This window comes from Rhinolophus ferrumequinum, chromosome 7 (genome assembly GCF_004115265.2).
Source record: "Rhinolophus ferrumequinum isolate MPI-CBG mRhiFer1 chromosome 7, mRhiFer1_v1.p, whole genome shotgun sequence".
NCBI lineage: Eukaryota > Metazoa > Chordata > Mammalia > Chiroptera > Rhinolophidae > Rhinolophus > Rhinolophus ferrumequinum.
In genome coordinates, this window is record NC_046290.1 from 79,849,518 (window position 1) to 79,866,799 (window position 17,282).

Here is a 17,282-nt window from a genome sequence, read left to right on the forward strand (position 1 = left end):
TTAGCAAAATTGAGATCACTGTTGACTTCAGTAAGAGCTGTTTCAGCGCAGCTTGGAAGTAGGGCATCGTTTTAAAAAAAATATGTGATGCTATTTTAAGTAGATTTTTTTCCCTCTTCATTTCTACGTACTTTATTGGTTTTTAGCTTTTTTTAATTTGTAGAAAAAATGCAGAAAATACATTTGATAAAATATGGACAGTGCTTAATTAAAATCTTAAAAGCACTGCAATAGTAATATAGCATATATTAGATGAAACACTTTCATGTACATTAATTCATAAAAATCCTGAGATCCTACCTTTATGAACACTATTTTAAAATGTATAAATGAACACCTACTGCATTGCTTTAAAAGTAATCATTTACAGAATAACGCTTCAATATTTTGTTCACAAATTGAACAATTCTGAAAATAGCAGTTTATTTACTTACGTCTTAATTTTTATTTAGAAAGTTTATGTGATGATGAAAGATTAAAATGTACATGCTTTTTACTAATCAGAAACTACTTTAGTATTAAATTTCTATCTAAACAGTGAATATAGATATTAAAACGTAAGTCAGATGTTCAAGGGGTTTACTAGGGGAATTAAGGCAAGCTCTTTCAATGGAAGATATAGCATATATAGCTCCATTTTGAAAGAGAACAAGGCAGGAAATCTGACTGAGCTTTATCTGTTTGGACAAGAATTTCCCTAGAAACTCATGAAGGACAGTTGTGCATTTCTAGCTCTCCAAATAAGACATGTACAATTAAATCCAGCACATGTGCTATTTCTTCAAACATCTATAAAAATAGCTTTTAAAATATAAGATTAATTGAGCACTAATATGCTTTGAAGCTACTCTCTCTTATTTTGAATTAGCACAAATGCCATGCATGAAATCATTGATACTGCATTTAAGGCAGACCATGAATGAGTAAAGTGGAATAGTAACAAATCTGAAAACAACAAACTGATTAGTGTATGATTTAATGCAATTTAAGTTCCATTTTATTAACTTAAAAGCTTAAAAGAAAGAGTAGTGCATATTAGATTGAAAAAAACCTCAAAGTTGATCTTTCATTTATTACTTAGTGTCTATTTAATTTCTTTTATTTGCCAAATGTTTGCAACAGTGAAGTGATCTAATTCATAGTCCCATTTGTTAAATATTTTGATTTATTCAAGTATCTCTTTTAAATATTCATTTACTTGTTGCTAATTATTATCATTGGAAAAAAATAAAAATTCTGTCCCTCAAATCCAAGTCTCATTTTACTAAAACAAAACCTCTTCTGATTTATGTGGGGGCATATGCTGATTTTAATTTTAGAGAGAAATTTTATCTGAGAGACAACTGGACATTAACCTTTACATCTTAAAATAAATGTCCTGGAAAACAATTCAATCAGCCCATATTATCATTATATCAATACAACAGTCAGAGCATGTTTACTGGTAGCAATCTAACAAGAGGTTAGGAAACTAACAAATATTTAGGCTGAAGTCAGTGGCTAATTAAAATCATATAAACGGGATCAGATAGCCAAACCTCCAAATTTATTGTGGGCCTTTTAAAACTCAAAATCCAATGAGCAGAGCCTTTAAAGAATAAATAAAGATGGATGGATGGATGGATGGACAGAAGGTACTTGAAGCTTTTTGTGTATCTGTCTCAGTTTTAAAGTAGCTTTTTAGTATTCCATTGGTAATTATAATTTATTTAGCCAGTCATCTGATGATGAACAGTTAGCTTGTTCCCAATGTTTTACTACAAAAAAAAGTTACAAGATGCCACAATGAACATATTTTATGTACGTATATGTGTATTCTAATATAAAAATATACTTTTAAAATTAAATATAAGAATAGCATATGTACATTTAAAATTTTGACATTGCCAAATTTCTCTGTATTAAAGTAATACTAACTTACATTTCCATCAATAATAGATAATGTTTCCACTTTCCCACATAATTTTCAACACAGTCTAGTTGGAAAAAACATAATATAATTGTAACTTTGAGTGACATTATGTAACTTTTCATATATTTAAGGATTATGTATATATTTTTAAGTGAAACTTCAATGTTGTTTATCTGTTTTTTTCTAGTGTTTATTATTTTTTGGAGGTAATATTTTCATGTAGCTTTTTGTATATTAAGAAAATTAGCCTTCATCTCAAATGTGTAAGGATTTTTTTTTCTTTTTGTTGTTTCATTTTGCCATTTAGATAATTTTAGAATTACATAGTCAAATCCATTAAACTTTCATGGTTTTTGGGTTTATATCATCATTAAAAAGTCATCTAGTCTTCAATATATTTCTAATTTTAAAAAAATTTTAGTTCACATATAATTTTTGTATACATTTATATTTGTCATCCGTTTTTAATTATTTCAGGAATCGTGATTCAATACATTTATTTTCCAAAATGATGACCATTGATCATGCAGATATTATGAAACCATTTATTGAAAAATCAATTTTCACCATTTAGTTGCAAAATTGCTCTTAAATATATATTAAATTTACACATATATATTAATATTGATTTACATATACATACATGTAACCTCTTCTGAACTTTTTGTTCTATTTTACTCTATTCATGCTTTACTATTGCTTTATAATATATTTTAAATCTAATAAAATGCTTTCTTCTATTTTGGAATCTTTATTTTTCCATATGAATTTAGATCTTTTTTATTTTTTTTCTGGATCTAAAATCAAGGTCTTTTTGGCATTTGTATTTTGACTTTATTAATTGAAGTTTAGTATAAGAATTGGCATATTTATGATACTGAATGTTCCTCCAAGAATGGCATATAGAATGGATTATCCTTTGGGATATATTTTCTTACCTCATCATCATAAAATAGGTTATGTATGTGATAAACAATATGCTGTGAGACAATTGTACTCTTGTTCGTCACTTGTGATTTACAATGTACCTCATCTGTGCTTTACTCTCTGCAAATGACCTAACTCTTGACTTCACAGAGTAAATAAAATCCAACAAAATTTCTTCAATTTTCTGTTGTAACGTTCTTACTTACTTGATTCTGTATCAAACTTTTCCCCCTTTTTTCAGAAAAAAACTAGAAATAGTTATTTTTTTCTGAGATATGCATTACTTGTTATCCAAATACATCTTTTCCTGCTCATCAGAGTAAACTGTCCATTGCCTTTGGTATCTAAATTTTTCCTCTAAATATTTTCATATATATCCACTTCTATCTATGCCACCATTGTTACTGTCCCAGATATCAGCATCCTTTGCCTAGATAGTTGGAATAACTTCCTAACTGCTCTGCATATGTCTAGTGCCAATTTCCACCCACTCTCCCCAAATCCATTCACCAAATTTTCATTCACAACGTTCTTTTTCTTTTTTTTCAAATTAAAGTTTATTGGGGTGACAACTGTTAGTAAAGTTACATAGATTTCAGGTGTACAAATCTATATTACACCATCTATAAATCTCATTGTGTGTTCACCACCCAGAGTCAGTTCTCCTTCCATCACCATATATTTGATCCCCCTTACCCTCGTCAACCACCCCCCAAACCCCTTACCCTCTGATAACCACTAAACTATTGTCTGTGTCTATGAGTTTTTGTTTCTCATTTGTTTGTCTTGTTCTTTTGCTGTTTTTAGTTTATATATACCACATATTGGTGAAATCATATAGTTCTCTGCTTTTTTCTGTCTGACTTATTTCGCTTAGCATTATATTCTCAAGATCCATCCATGTTGTCACAAATGGTCCTACTTTTCAACTACACATTTTATTGTTACACTGTCTTGCTAAAAATCCTTCATTGATTCTCATTGCTTTGGGAATGAAGGCCAAAATTCTGACCCTGTCTTACAGAAAGGAGCCTACGCATTTTGGCTTGTTTACTTTTCTAGACTGATCTTGTTCTAGTCCTTGTGACACTTGATACACTCCCAAGGTAGCCAGTTCAGTGTCTTGAAACTTAAATCCACTGTGTTCTCTATCAGTGCAGAATTGTTGTTGCTTTTCTCTTTGCCTATAACTTTCTTCTTTTAGCTTCCCTACCTCCAAAGGAAAGCTCTCTTAATTTGGGTCAATTTTACTATTTACTGACTTATTAGCAGCAGTGGAACATAGTAAGTGAGAGTATAATATGGAGAATCAGAATTCCAGGGTTTGAATCCTGGTTCTACCACTTATATACTGTGTGATCTTGGGCATTTTCTTAACTAGTTTACACCTCAATTTCTGATTTAAATGAAGATGGCACTAGAATCTACGTTACAGTAGTGTGATAATTCTGAATTGTGATAATACATGAAGCACTTAAGACACTGTATGGCTCTGAATAAGTAGTCCATAACATTGATTTGTCCTCTTACATCCATTCCTGCCCTCTTTCTTCAGGCCATTTTTCACAAAACTGAGCTTTTCAAAGCAAAACTTTGCTGGAAAATCTTCAATATCTATATAGTAAAGAGCAAATCCTTTCCTTTCTTGATTCAACACAAATTTGTTGAGTCTTTATTAGGCATGTTATTGTGTGGGATGATACTAAAATAGTGGTGAACTAAACACATGCAATACACTGCCTTAAAGGGTACTTTCTAATGGGAAAGTCGGACCATTATTTATAGAATCTAACTCTTTTAGATTCTAAAGAAGAATTTTAGACTGTTATGAAACAGTGAAACTGCGTATCATGGGTCCTCATGGTTTAGAGGCCCAGAAATAGTTTCCTTAGGGAAGTTAAGTTCTAGCATAACCTGATAATACGAACAGAAATTATTGAGGAGGACACTGGTGGCTTCAGTAAAAATGAATTGGGCTTGTAGGTCTTTAATGTGGTTTATGAGTCCTGTCATGATCTTGCCCCAGTTTGCTTTTCCAGCTCCTTCTGTTGTTATTGCCCTTTCAAAAGCCGTGCTTAAGCCATAAAACTTATCTAAATTTCCCCAAAGATACCAGATTCTCTTGACTCAAGGCCTTTGCCTTGGGCTGATTTTCTCATCCTATTTCTTAGATAACCCATCCTTTTTCAGGTCTCAGCTTGGCTATTTCTTCTCTGACATCTGGCAATGCTTCCTAGACCTCCTAAAGTTGAATTAGGATTTTTTTTTTTCAATCTTGGTTTTATAAATTAGTTTTTTTTATACATAATACCTACCTTTTTTTCCCCCCATAAATAATATTGTACTGCATTTGCCTCCTTAGTTTGTAAAGATCCATGGAGACAAGTGCTACGTTCTATTGTGTTTCCTTAGTTCCAAACACAGTGTCTGGACCACTGTAGATGGTCAAGAAATATTTGTTGAATGGGTGTACAAATTTAAAATATAAAAATACAATGCAAGTCCTATGTATAAATCAGAATGCAGTGTTTTCTAATATACTGTTGAATAATGTAGTGTGTGCCAAGAATGTAGGAAAGATGACATCACCCCTTCTCAATCTAAATAATAAAGCATCCTTCTTCTTAACAGAACAATATCAGGAAAACATTATAGCATAGAAATGGCTTTGGAAAGTGAACTGTCATTTTGAATAAATACCCTTTCTGGGAGCACACCACTCCACTACTCTAATAAATATTGGAATTATTGTGTTTTCATATTGCAAGTGAATGTGCATATTCTCACATTTAAAACTGATGTATGAAAATGGTCCTAGCAAGATTGAAAGGAACTATAAAAATCTATGTCCATACAATGACTTACACAAAAGGTTCAGAATTATTTATTACCTATAATTGCAAAAAAAAAAAAACAGGTAATAATCCAAATTCCATCAACTAGTGAAATAGTACACAAAATGCATAATAATAGCATACTTTTCAGCAATAATAATGAACAGACAACAGAAACATGCTATGACATGAATAAACCCCAAAAACATTCTAAAATAGTGAAAGAAACCAGACACAAAAGACTATGTGTTAGATGATTGCATTTATATAAAATTTCTAAAAAAGACAAATCTCTGAGAGACAGAAAGCAGTGTTTGCCTGGGATTAGGAGTGGGTTTATGGATTTGACTATAAATGGTCAGGAGTGAATCTTTTACTGTGATGGAAATGTTTTTCTGTTGTGATGGTTTCACAACTGCATAAATCCACTAAAAGTCATTGAAATATAAATATCAGTGGGTGACTTTTATAGTACATAAATTATACTTCAATGAAGCTCTTTACAAAAAGATTGAAACAAATACATCCTGGTGCATTTTGATTGGAGTAGAAATTCATATAGACTTTTGGAGGAAATTTTGGTAACATATATCAAATGCCTGAAGATTACATTCTCTTTGACATAGTAATTACACTTCTGAAATTTTTGCCTAAAGGAATAATTGATAAATTATAGACATATACATAGTTTATACAAAATAATTTCATTTCAGCGTGAGTTTTTTTCTTTGTTAAAAACACAAAATGTCCTTTACTTGTAATCATCTTAAAATTTTCCTTTTGTTTGCATATAATTATTGCCTTAATAAAATATACAAATTCTGGTTTTAGGATGAATTAGTAGTAAAATAAATTAGAATGACCCTAAATGTTCCAAGGAAATAATGGAAGGGTTAGCTACCTCTCCTCCATTATCAGTGATCTCCTTTGTAATTGAAATAATACAACTCCTTTTCTCCCTCACCCATACCACCAGCTTTTGCTGACTACAAGGCCGAGGACACAGAAACTGTTTTTTCTAGCGCACCTCAATAGCCAGATATGCAAATGGCAAACGGTATATGAATAAAACTGATGTGTTCCATTTCTGGATCATGCCTCTTAACATGAATTTACTTATACTATACTTTTTTTTTTTTTTCATCCTGACAATTGGAGTGTTGATGTGTTGGTGAGCCAATTTAGATCATGTGAACGATGGCAATATATTGTAGGTTAAAACAGAGTCAAAAGATAGAAGGAATCTGTGTCCTGAGTGATCTCATGAAGCAGAGTTGTTCTCCTAGCCTGGACTGGCCACACTTAATGTAAAAAAGAAATAAATATACTGAGATTTTATATGAGCTGCTCTTGTCCTTGTTCTCATTGTTATAGCGGCTTATAATAGCACTTGCTAATATAGGAGCGCTCAAGTCAAAATAATGCCTAATATATTTAAATGAGATTTCACCATTAATTATATATTAGAATTGAATATTTAAAGATTTTGGCATGAGGTATTATATATGCTATATTTCTAGATTAAAAAAAGTTATATATATATGTGTGTGTATATATATATACACACACATACTTACATATATATATGCAATGCACACAATGTATGTATGTTGTGTATTATGACTTCTCTCTCTCTCCCTCTATGTAAATAGATAGATGATAGATAGATAGATACATAGATAGATAGATAGATGATACAGATATCATTCCGTCAGTTGACACACCAAGTTATAACAGCACTAAAAATTGACAATGCATGGAAACAGTTTACCTAGTACAGATATTTGGGATTTCAAAGGTAAAAATGTATGATGTGCAGGATGATTAAATGATGCTAAGATATTTACTCATACCACACATACCAGTATAGCAGTATGGTATTTTCCATTCCTGTTTAATGCTTTATCTTTGGGAACTCATAAATTCATAGGACTTTAACTCGCTTCAGATCTATTTCTCTAAGCCCATCAATTTCTTTGAGTCTAAAACCTAATGTACACACAAAGTTGAGGTAAATATAGCATATTTTTATGAGACACAGGAGGAAACTTGGCTTCAAGGAATCTATTTGGTGCCTAGGGCCACTAACTGTGTGCTACAGGGATAGATCTGAGATTGATGTGATATTGAACAGTGAAAGCTGTCTGAATAGGATGTGAGCTGGTTTGGAGATACTGGAGCTATCCTCTTTATTCTATTATAGGCTAGTCAAGTGCTGAAGATATGAGATGATGTAGAGGAAATGACACGTATGTGTTGGCCTAACTGGTCATTCAGGCTCCTGATCAGTTCTGAAGTCACCACTTTTCTTTGTTACCATGAATTGCCAGACAATGCCACATCTTTTTATCTTTCTTTCTTTCTTTTTTAAACATGATAGTATTTTTAATGTATTAATCTTCTAAACCAAAATTATAAATAAACATTCTGGGCTAGTTTAACCCAGGGGCATTTTCTTAAGCATGTATGTTTTGTTTTGTTTTATTGTTTTTGTTTTTTTATTAGTTTCAGGTGTACAAAACAGTGTAACACTTAGACTACTACACCCCTCACAAAGTGATACCCCCCCAGTCTGCTATGCTTCTGACATGATATATAGCTGTTACAGTTCCATTGTCTATATTCCCTATGCTGTACTCCATACCCCGTGACTGTGTGTGTGTCTGTTTAAATATAGTTATCCCCCTTGTTGTTGTTTTTAACTTCATTTTATTTTTTTGTTAGCTTGCATGATTACTTTTAAAACGCTTAAACAATGCAAAATATATAAAGTGGCAGCATCTACCCCCAGCTGGCCCCAAATAATTTTAGTAGATAGAATGGTATTTTCCTTTACAGAACTGTTTATGAACCTCTACATATATAATATTTTCTATAGTATTGAATAAAATACACACAAATGGGATCATACAATCCATACAGTTCAACAACTTGTTTTTCTCTTTTAGTAATATTGTATTAGACATTAAAGAGTATTTCTTTCTTTTTTTAAAAAATTAGTTTCAGGTGTACAAAGCAATGTAATAGTTAGACATTTACACCCCTCACAAAGTGATAACTCCCCGCAATCTACTACCCCTCTGACTCGCATATAGCTGTAGCAATTCCTTTGACTATATTCCCTATACTGTACTTTACATCCTGTGATTATATATTTATATATATATACACACATATATACATATATATATATATACATATATACATACATATATATATATATAATTATAGTTGACATTCAATATTATTCAGCTTCAGCCTCAGGTGTACAGCACAGAGGTCAGACATCTACTCTCAGAATACAGTCAGGGGGATATGAAAGACAGTATGGGGAATACAAGGACAATACCACATCTTGAATGCTTGCTACAAAGTACTTCCTCTCTGAAATCATAATTCTCTTAATTTTGAAAATTTTATTGCATATTAAACTTCAAGGCCTATGCTAGCTAGATTTAGGCATATCTTCATAATTAGAGTTTTTGCTATAGTTACTAGAAACTCATCTCTATGGTGTGCTAATATTGGATTTATTTATTTATTTATTTTTTTCAGTTTCTTAGGGCCTCAAATACTGTCTTTGTGGGGATATTTTGCAAAAACAACACACCTTCCATAAAAACAATAGCTATTTTTTTTTTGGCATCTGGAAAGTTTACAGTTAATTTCTAGCTTTATAGGTTTGGTAACCATTCTTAAGTTTATTTACACAAGCAAGTGTATGTTATCTATGGTATTAAAATACAAATTTTACATGTTGGTGTAACATAAGACATGAAGAATGTTGACTCGAAAAATACTCAGAAACATCTTCAAATTTTGAGACAGAAACAACTGCTGTTTTATATGTCTCTACTAAAATTATAAAGATGATTAAATAAAATCAAAGCACTTGTGACTAATTTTTCTATTAAAAGTTAAAATTAACATACTGCTTTTCAATACCTACTCTTTTAATCTTCTGCAGACTGGTAGTTTAGCCATGGGAAAAAAAAAAAAATGAACGCTCATTGATTTGTGCCTTTGATGAGTTTCATGAAGCCAGGTAGAACTGCAGGCTATGATTCAGAAGTCCCATAGCTGAGTTAGAAGGGGCCTGTATATTGCCAAGGGAATACACCATATGACCTAAATTAGCCTAACAGCGTATTCAAATACAAAGTGAAAATGCTAAGCACTTAAGTGTTTTCAGGTCCAGTTCAGCTCCCTAAATGGAAAACCTGACTTGATAGAGAAAATGCCCGGCGGCAGAGATAGTGCCTTGAATGTGGCAGGCAGACATGATCTGGTTACATCCTCACGTACATTCTGTCTACAAACCACGTAATAAATGTGCCTCAGCCAGTGTGAAGTGAAATGATGAGCAATATACTACAGGAAGATGAACTAGCTGAACACATCAGCAAGTGAAAGTCTGGCCTCCCATCTTCATTGTGAGATGTCATTTTCATTTTGTTATGTTTCCTCCACGCTAGTCCTCCTCATTTCTCTTCTTTGCTCTTTCTCCCCAGACTTTGATGGAGTCAGTTAACATTCACCTGCTCTGTTATCCCCACCACTGAATAAAAGAGATATGGCTGAAAATTCAAAGGTGCTTGCTGCTGCATGAATAAGGGCAGCAGGCACTTGCCTCAGCAAAACAACAGCAGGTGAAACGTGGTGAAATGCACATATTTATAGATGACCCTGCAGTATTTACAATGTGAAGCTGGAGTCTCTCCGGGGGAGATCTGGCTCTGGGTGACTGCGCCATCGAGGTCAGTTCAAGGCAGCTGACTGGCTTTCTATATATGGCCCGAGGAACAGCTGTTAAGTTTTGAGAAGGAGAGCATTTAAAACAAGTCTTGGACCTGTTAAAGGCTAATAATAATTGAAATGAGAAATGGCAGGACTGGGAGTATAAGATGCCATAATCCTGACGTTAGGGAAACATTTCCCAAAGAAATGATTTTATGTCAAGTCGTAGTTATTAAAACAAAAATATTTCATTATTTTTAGGGTCTTAGTAACAAGTAGAACAAAAAAATCAATGCAATAAAGTTTATAATTTTGATTATGTGACTCTCTCATTGAGCAGCACTTTAGCAGAAAAGCAGATAGGCTCTGATTAGCCTGATAAATATAGAAATGTATTGATCCCCCAGACAGACTCCTTGAAGTGTTCCCTGCATGAGGTCAATGCATCTTTAAAAAGAGAGAAAGAAGCTGTAGCCTGTCTTTCCAGGCTCCATCTAACTTTGTGGAGCTGACATCTCAATAAATGACAGAGCTGAATTGACTTCTCTCTGGCCTATGCACAAACGCAAAGGGATTACTTTGAGCAGCATTTACAGAAATGTACAGAGCCCAGTTTTGATTCCAATATATGGACATAAATATTATCAGTGCTAAAGAGTCCAAAGTAGTGGAGAGAAGTGTGGACAAATTTGCATTAAAGAATGGGAGATTTCTCTAAAGTAGGAATATTTTGGCTGCAACCAATTCTGATCCATTCACCTCAACTCCCCTCCTTTTTGCTTATACAATGAATGAAATATGTTTTCACCTTCTAAGCCTCCTACCCACCCCTACTTTTCGTGGCTCTGAATTATCTCTAAACACACACACTAAACCCAAATAAGAAAGTGTTCCTGCTGAATATCATTCTATTACTCCAGCTTCCACTAGGAGTTTTGAAATCTTGATGGAAACTCCCGATTAGGCCCCTGACAACTTTCCCTTCTTCCATGTATACCTTTGGCTCAATTCTCTCTTTTTCCGGGGTAAATAAGGAACTATATCATTCCTCTTAGTAGCCAACTATATTTGTCATACAATTATGTTATATGAAGCGCATAGCAAATATAAAAGAAAGTAAGCACTTCCTCAGAAAGCAGCTCTCATAGACTATAAACATTTTTGTTAGAATAGCAATTATGTAAAACATCTCAATTATTTCTTCATGGCAAATACTTTCAAGACCAAAGTAGTCAACATCCACTCAATAAGCTTTAAAGCTAAAGTTGTCATTTATGTGTCACGATTTTATTCCCAAGTTACTCAAAGATTTTTAGAAATAAGACTCATCCTACCCATCTTAAAGCTTTTTATCATGGCCATTAGAAGTGTAACTCAGCCCAAAATAAAGCAGGCTAGAACTGAAGGCATTTAGACTAAAGACGTCTCTATTTTAAAATCTGAGTATTGAAATCATATTATCAACTCCAGTGTCATGTTTCTAGGATCATGTGATACATTTTATACAGTTTACTACTTTATATCTATATCTATGCCTTCAAAAAGATTTAGAAAAGCTATTATAAAAATTAGGGAAAATCAAAGAATGTGTATAGAATAATCAAACTGAAAGAAACATTGGAGATTTTAAAAGATACAAGTCTCTCATTGCATATATTTATTTATGTGTCTCCTCCGTTAATAAAAGACAGTTGGTAAATATCATAGGGTTTTGCTAAGGGTTTTGTAAATGCTAAGGATTTTGTAAATATCATTTCAAACATTTCAAGAATTCTTTAAATTTGATATTACTAACATTACTCCCATTTTATTAATGAGAAAACTGACACCAAAATAAGTTAAGTAATAAACCTATAGCTTGTAAGTGGCAGAAGAGGCAGTCAAATCCTGCTGTATGTATACCGTATCTACCTCTTAAACATTAATATACTGCATTTCTATTCAACAATGGAAAACAAAGTAACAAATAGAATATCAAAGCCAAGCAAGTTAACTAAGGTCTCTGATCTAACTAATAGCAAAGCAAGAATTGAGGCTGGAATCACCTGACTCAGAATCATTGATACATTTTTACTACATAAAAAAATATTAGACTCATTTGTATAAATATGGTGTGCTACATATCATCTTATGACTGTTGTATTTATAACTTACACAATTTCATTACATAAAAATGATTAAAACATTTTATATTTTATTATTTCAGTGATAAATTTTGCAATTTTGCCCATTGTTGTTGAAATGGAAACTCAAAAACATCTCTCTCATCTATTTTACCAAAAATCTTATGGTAAATCCTGGAGTGAATTACTCAATAAATGAATCATTTGCATTTTAGGGTGGTTTATTTTAATTGAATAATTCAATTACTCTCCTTTGAATATCTGGCTGCATTTAATTACATGGAAAGCATAGAAATGTGTTGGTCACCATTAATTGTTGACTTAATTAATTTTTGGTTGGTTTAGTGGAGGGATTTTGGAAGAGAAAAATTTGATATTGGCATCCCAGGGGATTTGTATGGAATAAACCTGGGTGAGCTTCACCTGCAGAATACAGTTTAGGATGATACCTCAAGTTCCAGGAGACTGGGTAACTGCATGGTCAGAAACTAAGGAAATCTGCCAAAAGGGATGGAAAAGGCACCACAGGTACTTCAGGTAGCTGTTTATTTTACCAAGAGAATTAGCTGTGATTCCATGTGGTGCTATAAGAGGTGTAAAGGGAGAACATCCCCCAAAATAACAAGCCATTAGGATTATGAGGGGTCAAGAATGAAGAATGACAAGCTTGCCTTTACTCATACTGTTTTCTTTTCCTGGGACAGCCTTCCATCTCCCTGTATCCACCTATTAAATCCGACTCCCCACAGATAGCCCTCTTTTGTTTGTCCGTGCCAGATAAACGGGATCAGTAGTTTAGCACCAACCTTTGTAAAGGATGCTCATCTGTGATTCAAGAACTCAAATACCTTCCAGATCCAGGCAGGTGACTTAAAAAAGAAAACAGGCAGTGTTACTCTAGGCAGACTGAAGGGGGCATCACCTCCAGTCACTGAATGCTCATCATTTACCTTAAAAACTTGAGTTGACATTGTTTTTTGAGATGTGCTGCATCCTTTGCCAATGTAACAGTGCCTGCTGAGAGCCTGGTGACTTACGGTTGCTGAAGGAAAGTCCATTATTATACTCCACAGTGGTACAAAAAGCTGGGAAAGTGTCTTCCAATACTGAATACAAGTAGCTCCTATGCCAAATGGCAACAATTTTGAGGCCCTTGAGCCTATATTTTATAAATTATTTTAGTGGTTATTCACTGTATAGATGTTGGTTCACACCAATATCTTTGGGACTTTTTTGTCTACCTTTCAATTTATTGCTTCTAATTGGTTATGGCCTAGGACTCTGGGCTTTTTGGAATTTTGCATAAAATGAGTATAGATTTGAGCAAGCAATCTTATAGCTATCTGTAAAGTGCAAGATACATTTTAATGTAATATTTGATAAATGTTAAGTAATATATGTAACCTAGAGGTAAATTTAAAAGTTTAATAAATATTTATTATAAACTCACTGTCAAACTTAAGAATTATTAAATACTTATAATACTGATACTATTTGTCCGTTCTTCCCCAATTTCATGTCCTAAGTTCCCTACCAGAACTAACTACTACTTGGAGTTTTATACATATCACTCCTTTGCTTTTTTAAAACACTATTACTACATATTTAAGTGTAAACAATATGTTGCTGAGTTTTCTTATTTTTGAGATTTATAAAAATATCAAATATTATGTTATCCACTATGAATTGCATTTTTTCTGTCTTTACATTTCTCAGACTCATCTATGTTGTTTTACGTAGCTACAATTCATTCTTTCCATTCTTTCATAACATTCCACTTGATTGCTACATTTATTTATCCACACTCTTATCAATGTATTGTTTTTAGTTTTTTTACTCCTATGTACAATACTGTTCTGAACATCTTTCCTGGTGTACATAGGCAGTCATTTCTCTAAAACAGTGTGTGCAAACTTTACTATGATTTACATTAAGGGATTGATTTTTATTTATCTGGTACACATTTAAAATAAGGAGTCTTCCAATCCATGAATATGGTATATTACTCCACTTATTTAAGTTTCTTAAGTATCTTTCAATAAAATTTCATATTGTTTTCCACAGAGACCATTCGCCTCATCCAATCTCTTTATTCCCTCCTTCTAGAATTACAATTAGAAGGCAGACCGTCACATTTATCCCATCTCTTAACTATTTTCATATTTTCTATTTTGTTGTATCTCTGAGCTCTGATATGGGTACTTTCTTCAGATCTCTTCCAGTTTTCTAATAACCTTTTGACTGTTTTGTTACCTATCCATTAGTTGTAAGTATTTATTCTAGAATTTTACTTTGTTCTTTTCCAAATCAGTCTTGTTACTGTAAGTTTCTTATTCACTAAAAAACAAAACAAAACAAACAAAAATCAAACAAAAAAAACGCTGCCTTTTTTTTTCCTTTTGAATATTTCATGTTATTTTATAATTTTTCTAATTCTCTTATCTGGAAAGGAGTCCTTGGGGATCTAAAGTTGTCTGCTGAGTGTCCCTTATATTATCCCATTTTATATGAGTTTTTTTGTAATTAAAAAATTTCTTAGCTATATTAGTTTGAACTTAATTGGTGAGAACACTGGGATTCTTATTTAGAGATGTTTTCTTCCAGAGAAGATTTAATTTGTTTCTGCTGGGGTCCAGAAACTACTATGAACATGGGAGGCCATTTTATAACCCTTGAGGATTTCCATCTTGATCCACACATTTTAGATCCAGCTTCTGCACTTTACGGCAGGCCCAAGGACTTGGCTGTAATCTCAGCATCACTATAGGTATTAGTACTTAGGGCAATCATATGCCACTCACAGCTGCCTTCTCTAGTTCAAGTTTGTTGCTATTGTTGTTTTGACTTTTTTTTTATTACCATCGTAGATTTTCCTTGTTCTGAACCCATCAATATCTTTCAAAGGAGGTTTTATTCAGATTTTAGTAGTATTGTAGTAAGAAGTCCTTTAGAGTAGCTAGTCTGCCTACCTTCTTCATTGCCAGAAATGGAAGTCTAAGTACATGATGTTGACTTCATGTCTCCTTCGCAGCTACTCACTGAATAATGAATGCCTTTCATTAGCAAAACAGAGAATAGAATCAGCAGGATAGAATCACTGCTTGTATGGATATATGTGGGGAAGTGTGTTTGTATACCTGTGCTCAATTTAGACAAATAACTGTATATGTTACTTTGGAGAATTGAAATTAATGAACTGCTTTGTGGACTATACAAGTATTAAAAAAAATGGAAGCTAATTTGTTTTTATCTTTTGGATATAATGGGATTCAAATAAGTATCAGATGCTAATTTCCACTAATGAGATGTCTCTGATGCTATGAAAAAGAGGTTTCTGTTTTATTGTAAACTATCAACTATTAAATAAATAAATACTTTTACATGTTGAAATTAAAATGAAAAGGCACATTCTTGTTGGAAATATACTTATAGCATTTTATTCTTCTAATTAGGTGGACACCTTTTCCCCTCCTTTTCACATCGAATACATATAAATATGTAGTTAAGTAAATGCCAGTTTTTAGACCAAAAGGGATTTAATAGTGTCTGAGAAAAAGTTCACCTATCTGCTCATTGTTTTATGCTAAGGAAATACCATAAATTATCCATATAACCTTAAAATTCTTTGGGTCTTTCAGTGTATACTGTACATATCATCTTTTGATAGACTATTCCACACTCGTCATGGTTTTGCTTTATTATTTTGGCAAGTACTGTCAAGTTCGTGTGTGCATCAAAATGGCTAAACAGGCCTTCAGGGTGTCCCACGAGGTGGTAGAAGATAAACCATAGGGTTGAAGACGAGATACGGGATATTGCAGACACAATGCTGTCAGAGTACCCAGCTATAATTGGGATTGGAAAGGCCACTACAATTTAACAGTCATTTAAAAAATAGTTTTTATTGAACAGACAGAAGAGTTAGGTGGTAGTAGGGAGGTTTATACTGCATGACACACACTAACAAAATTCATTATGGCATATTATTATTATTGTAATTAGTTTTGTGAGTATAACATTAAAGCACTTATACACAGATTTAGGTGTTAGAGTTAGTGACTTTAAAAGGCTTAAATATTGAATTACATTCTCAGGATTTTACACTTTATTTTTTTTCTCTGTTCCTTTTTGTAGTTTCTACTCTCAAAAAATGAGCCTCCCAAAAACATATAGCTCTTGGTTGGTGTTTGAATAAGTGATTCATTCCTGTTTGACCATATGCTTTCTGATCTGAGTTATATATTGTTGTGTAATAACACCTAAAACTTATTGTCTTTTGAAAAAAAAATGCTGGATTGGAGAAGTGTCCTAATTGATTGTTCAAAATGAGTATTATAGGCACAGTTGTGTCTTTTGATGATTACTCTTAATTATTGGAAGTAGAATAATCATGAGTGTCTAATTCATAAAAAAAACATGTAAAACAAAATTCATAAAATGAATTAAGCTAGGTTACTGTAAATTTACTTCATTAAGGTGTAATGTGGAATAGTGGAACTGTCTTTTCCCTTAATCATAAAAATAACTGTTCTATACTGACATTTCCATAAAAAATTCTTAAATATGCCTAAGATTATATGATAAATAAAAGTACTAGAATTACTCTTGTGCTTAATTACAGAAAAGAAGAGTAATTCTGTACTGTGACAAGGAATATTGGAAATTGAACTCAATACATATCAAGCAGCTGGGATAACAATCCATAATTAATTTGATAAATATTTTAAGAAAGTCACAAAAGAATTGTCA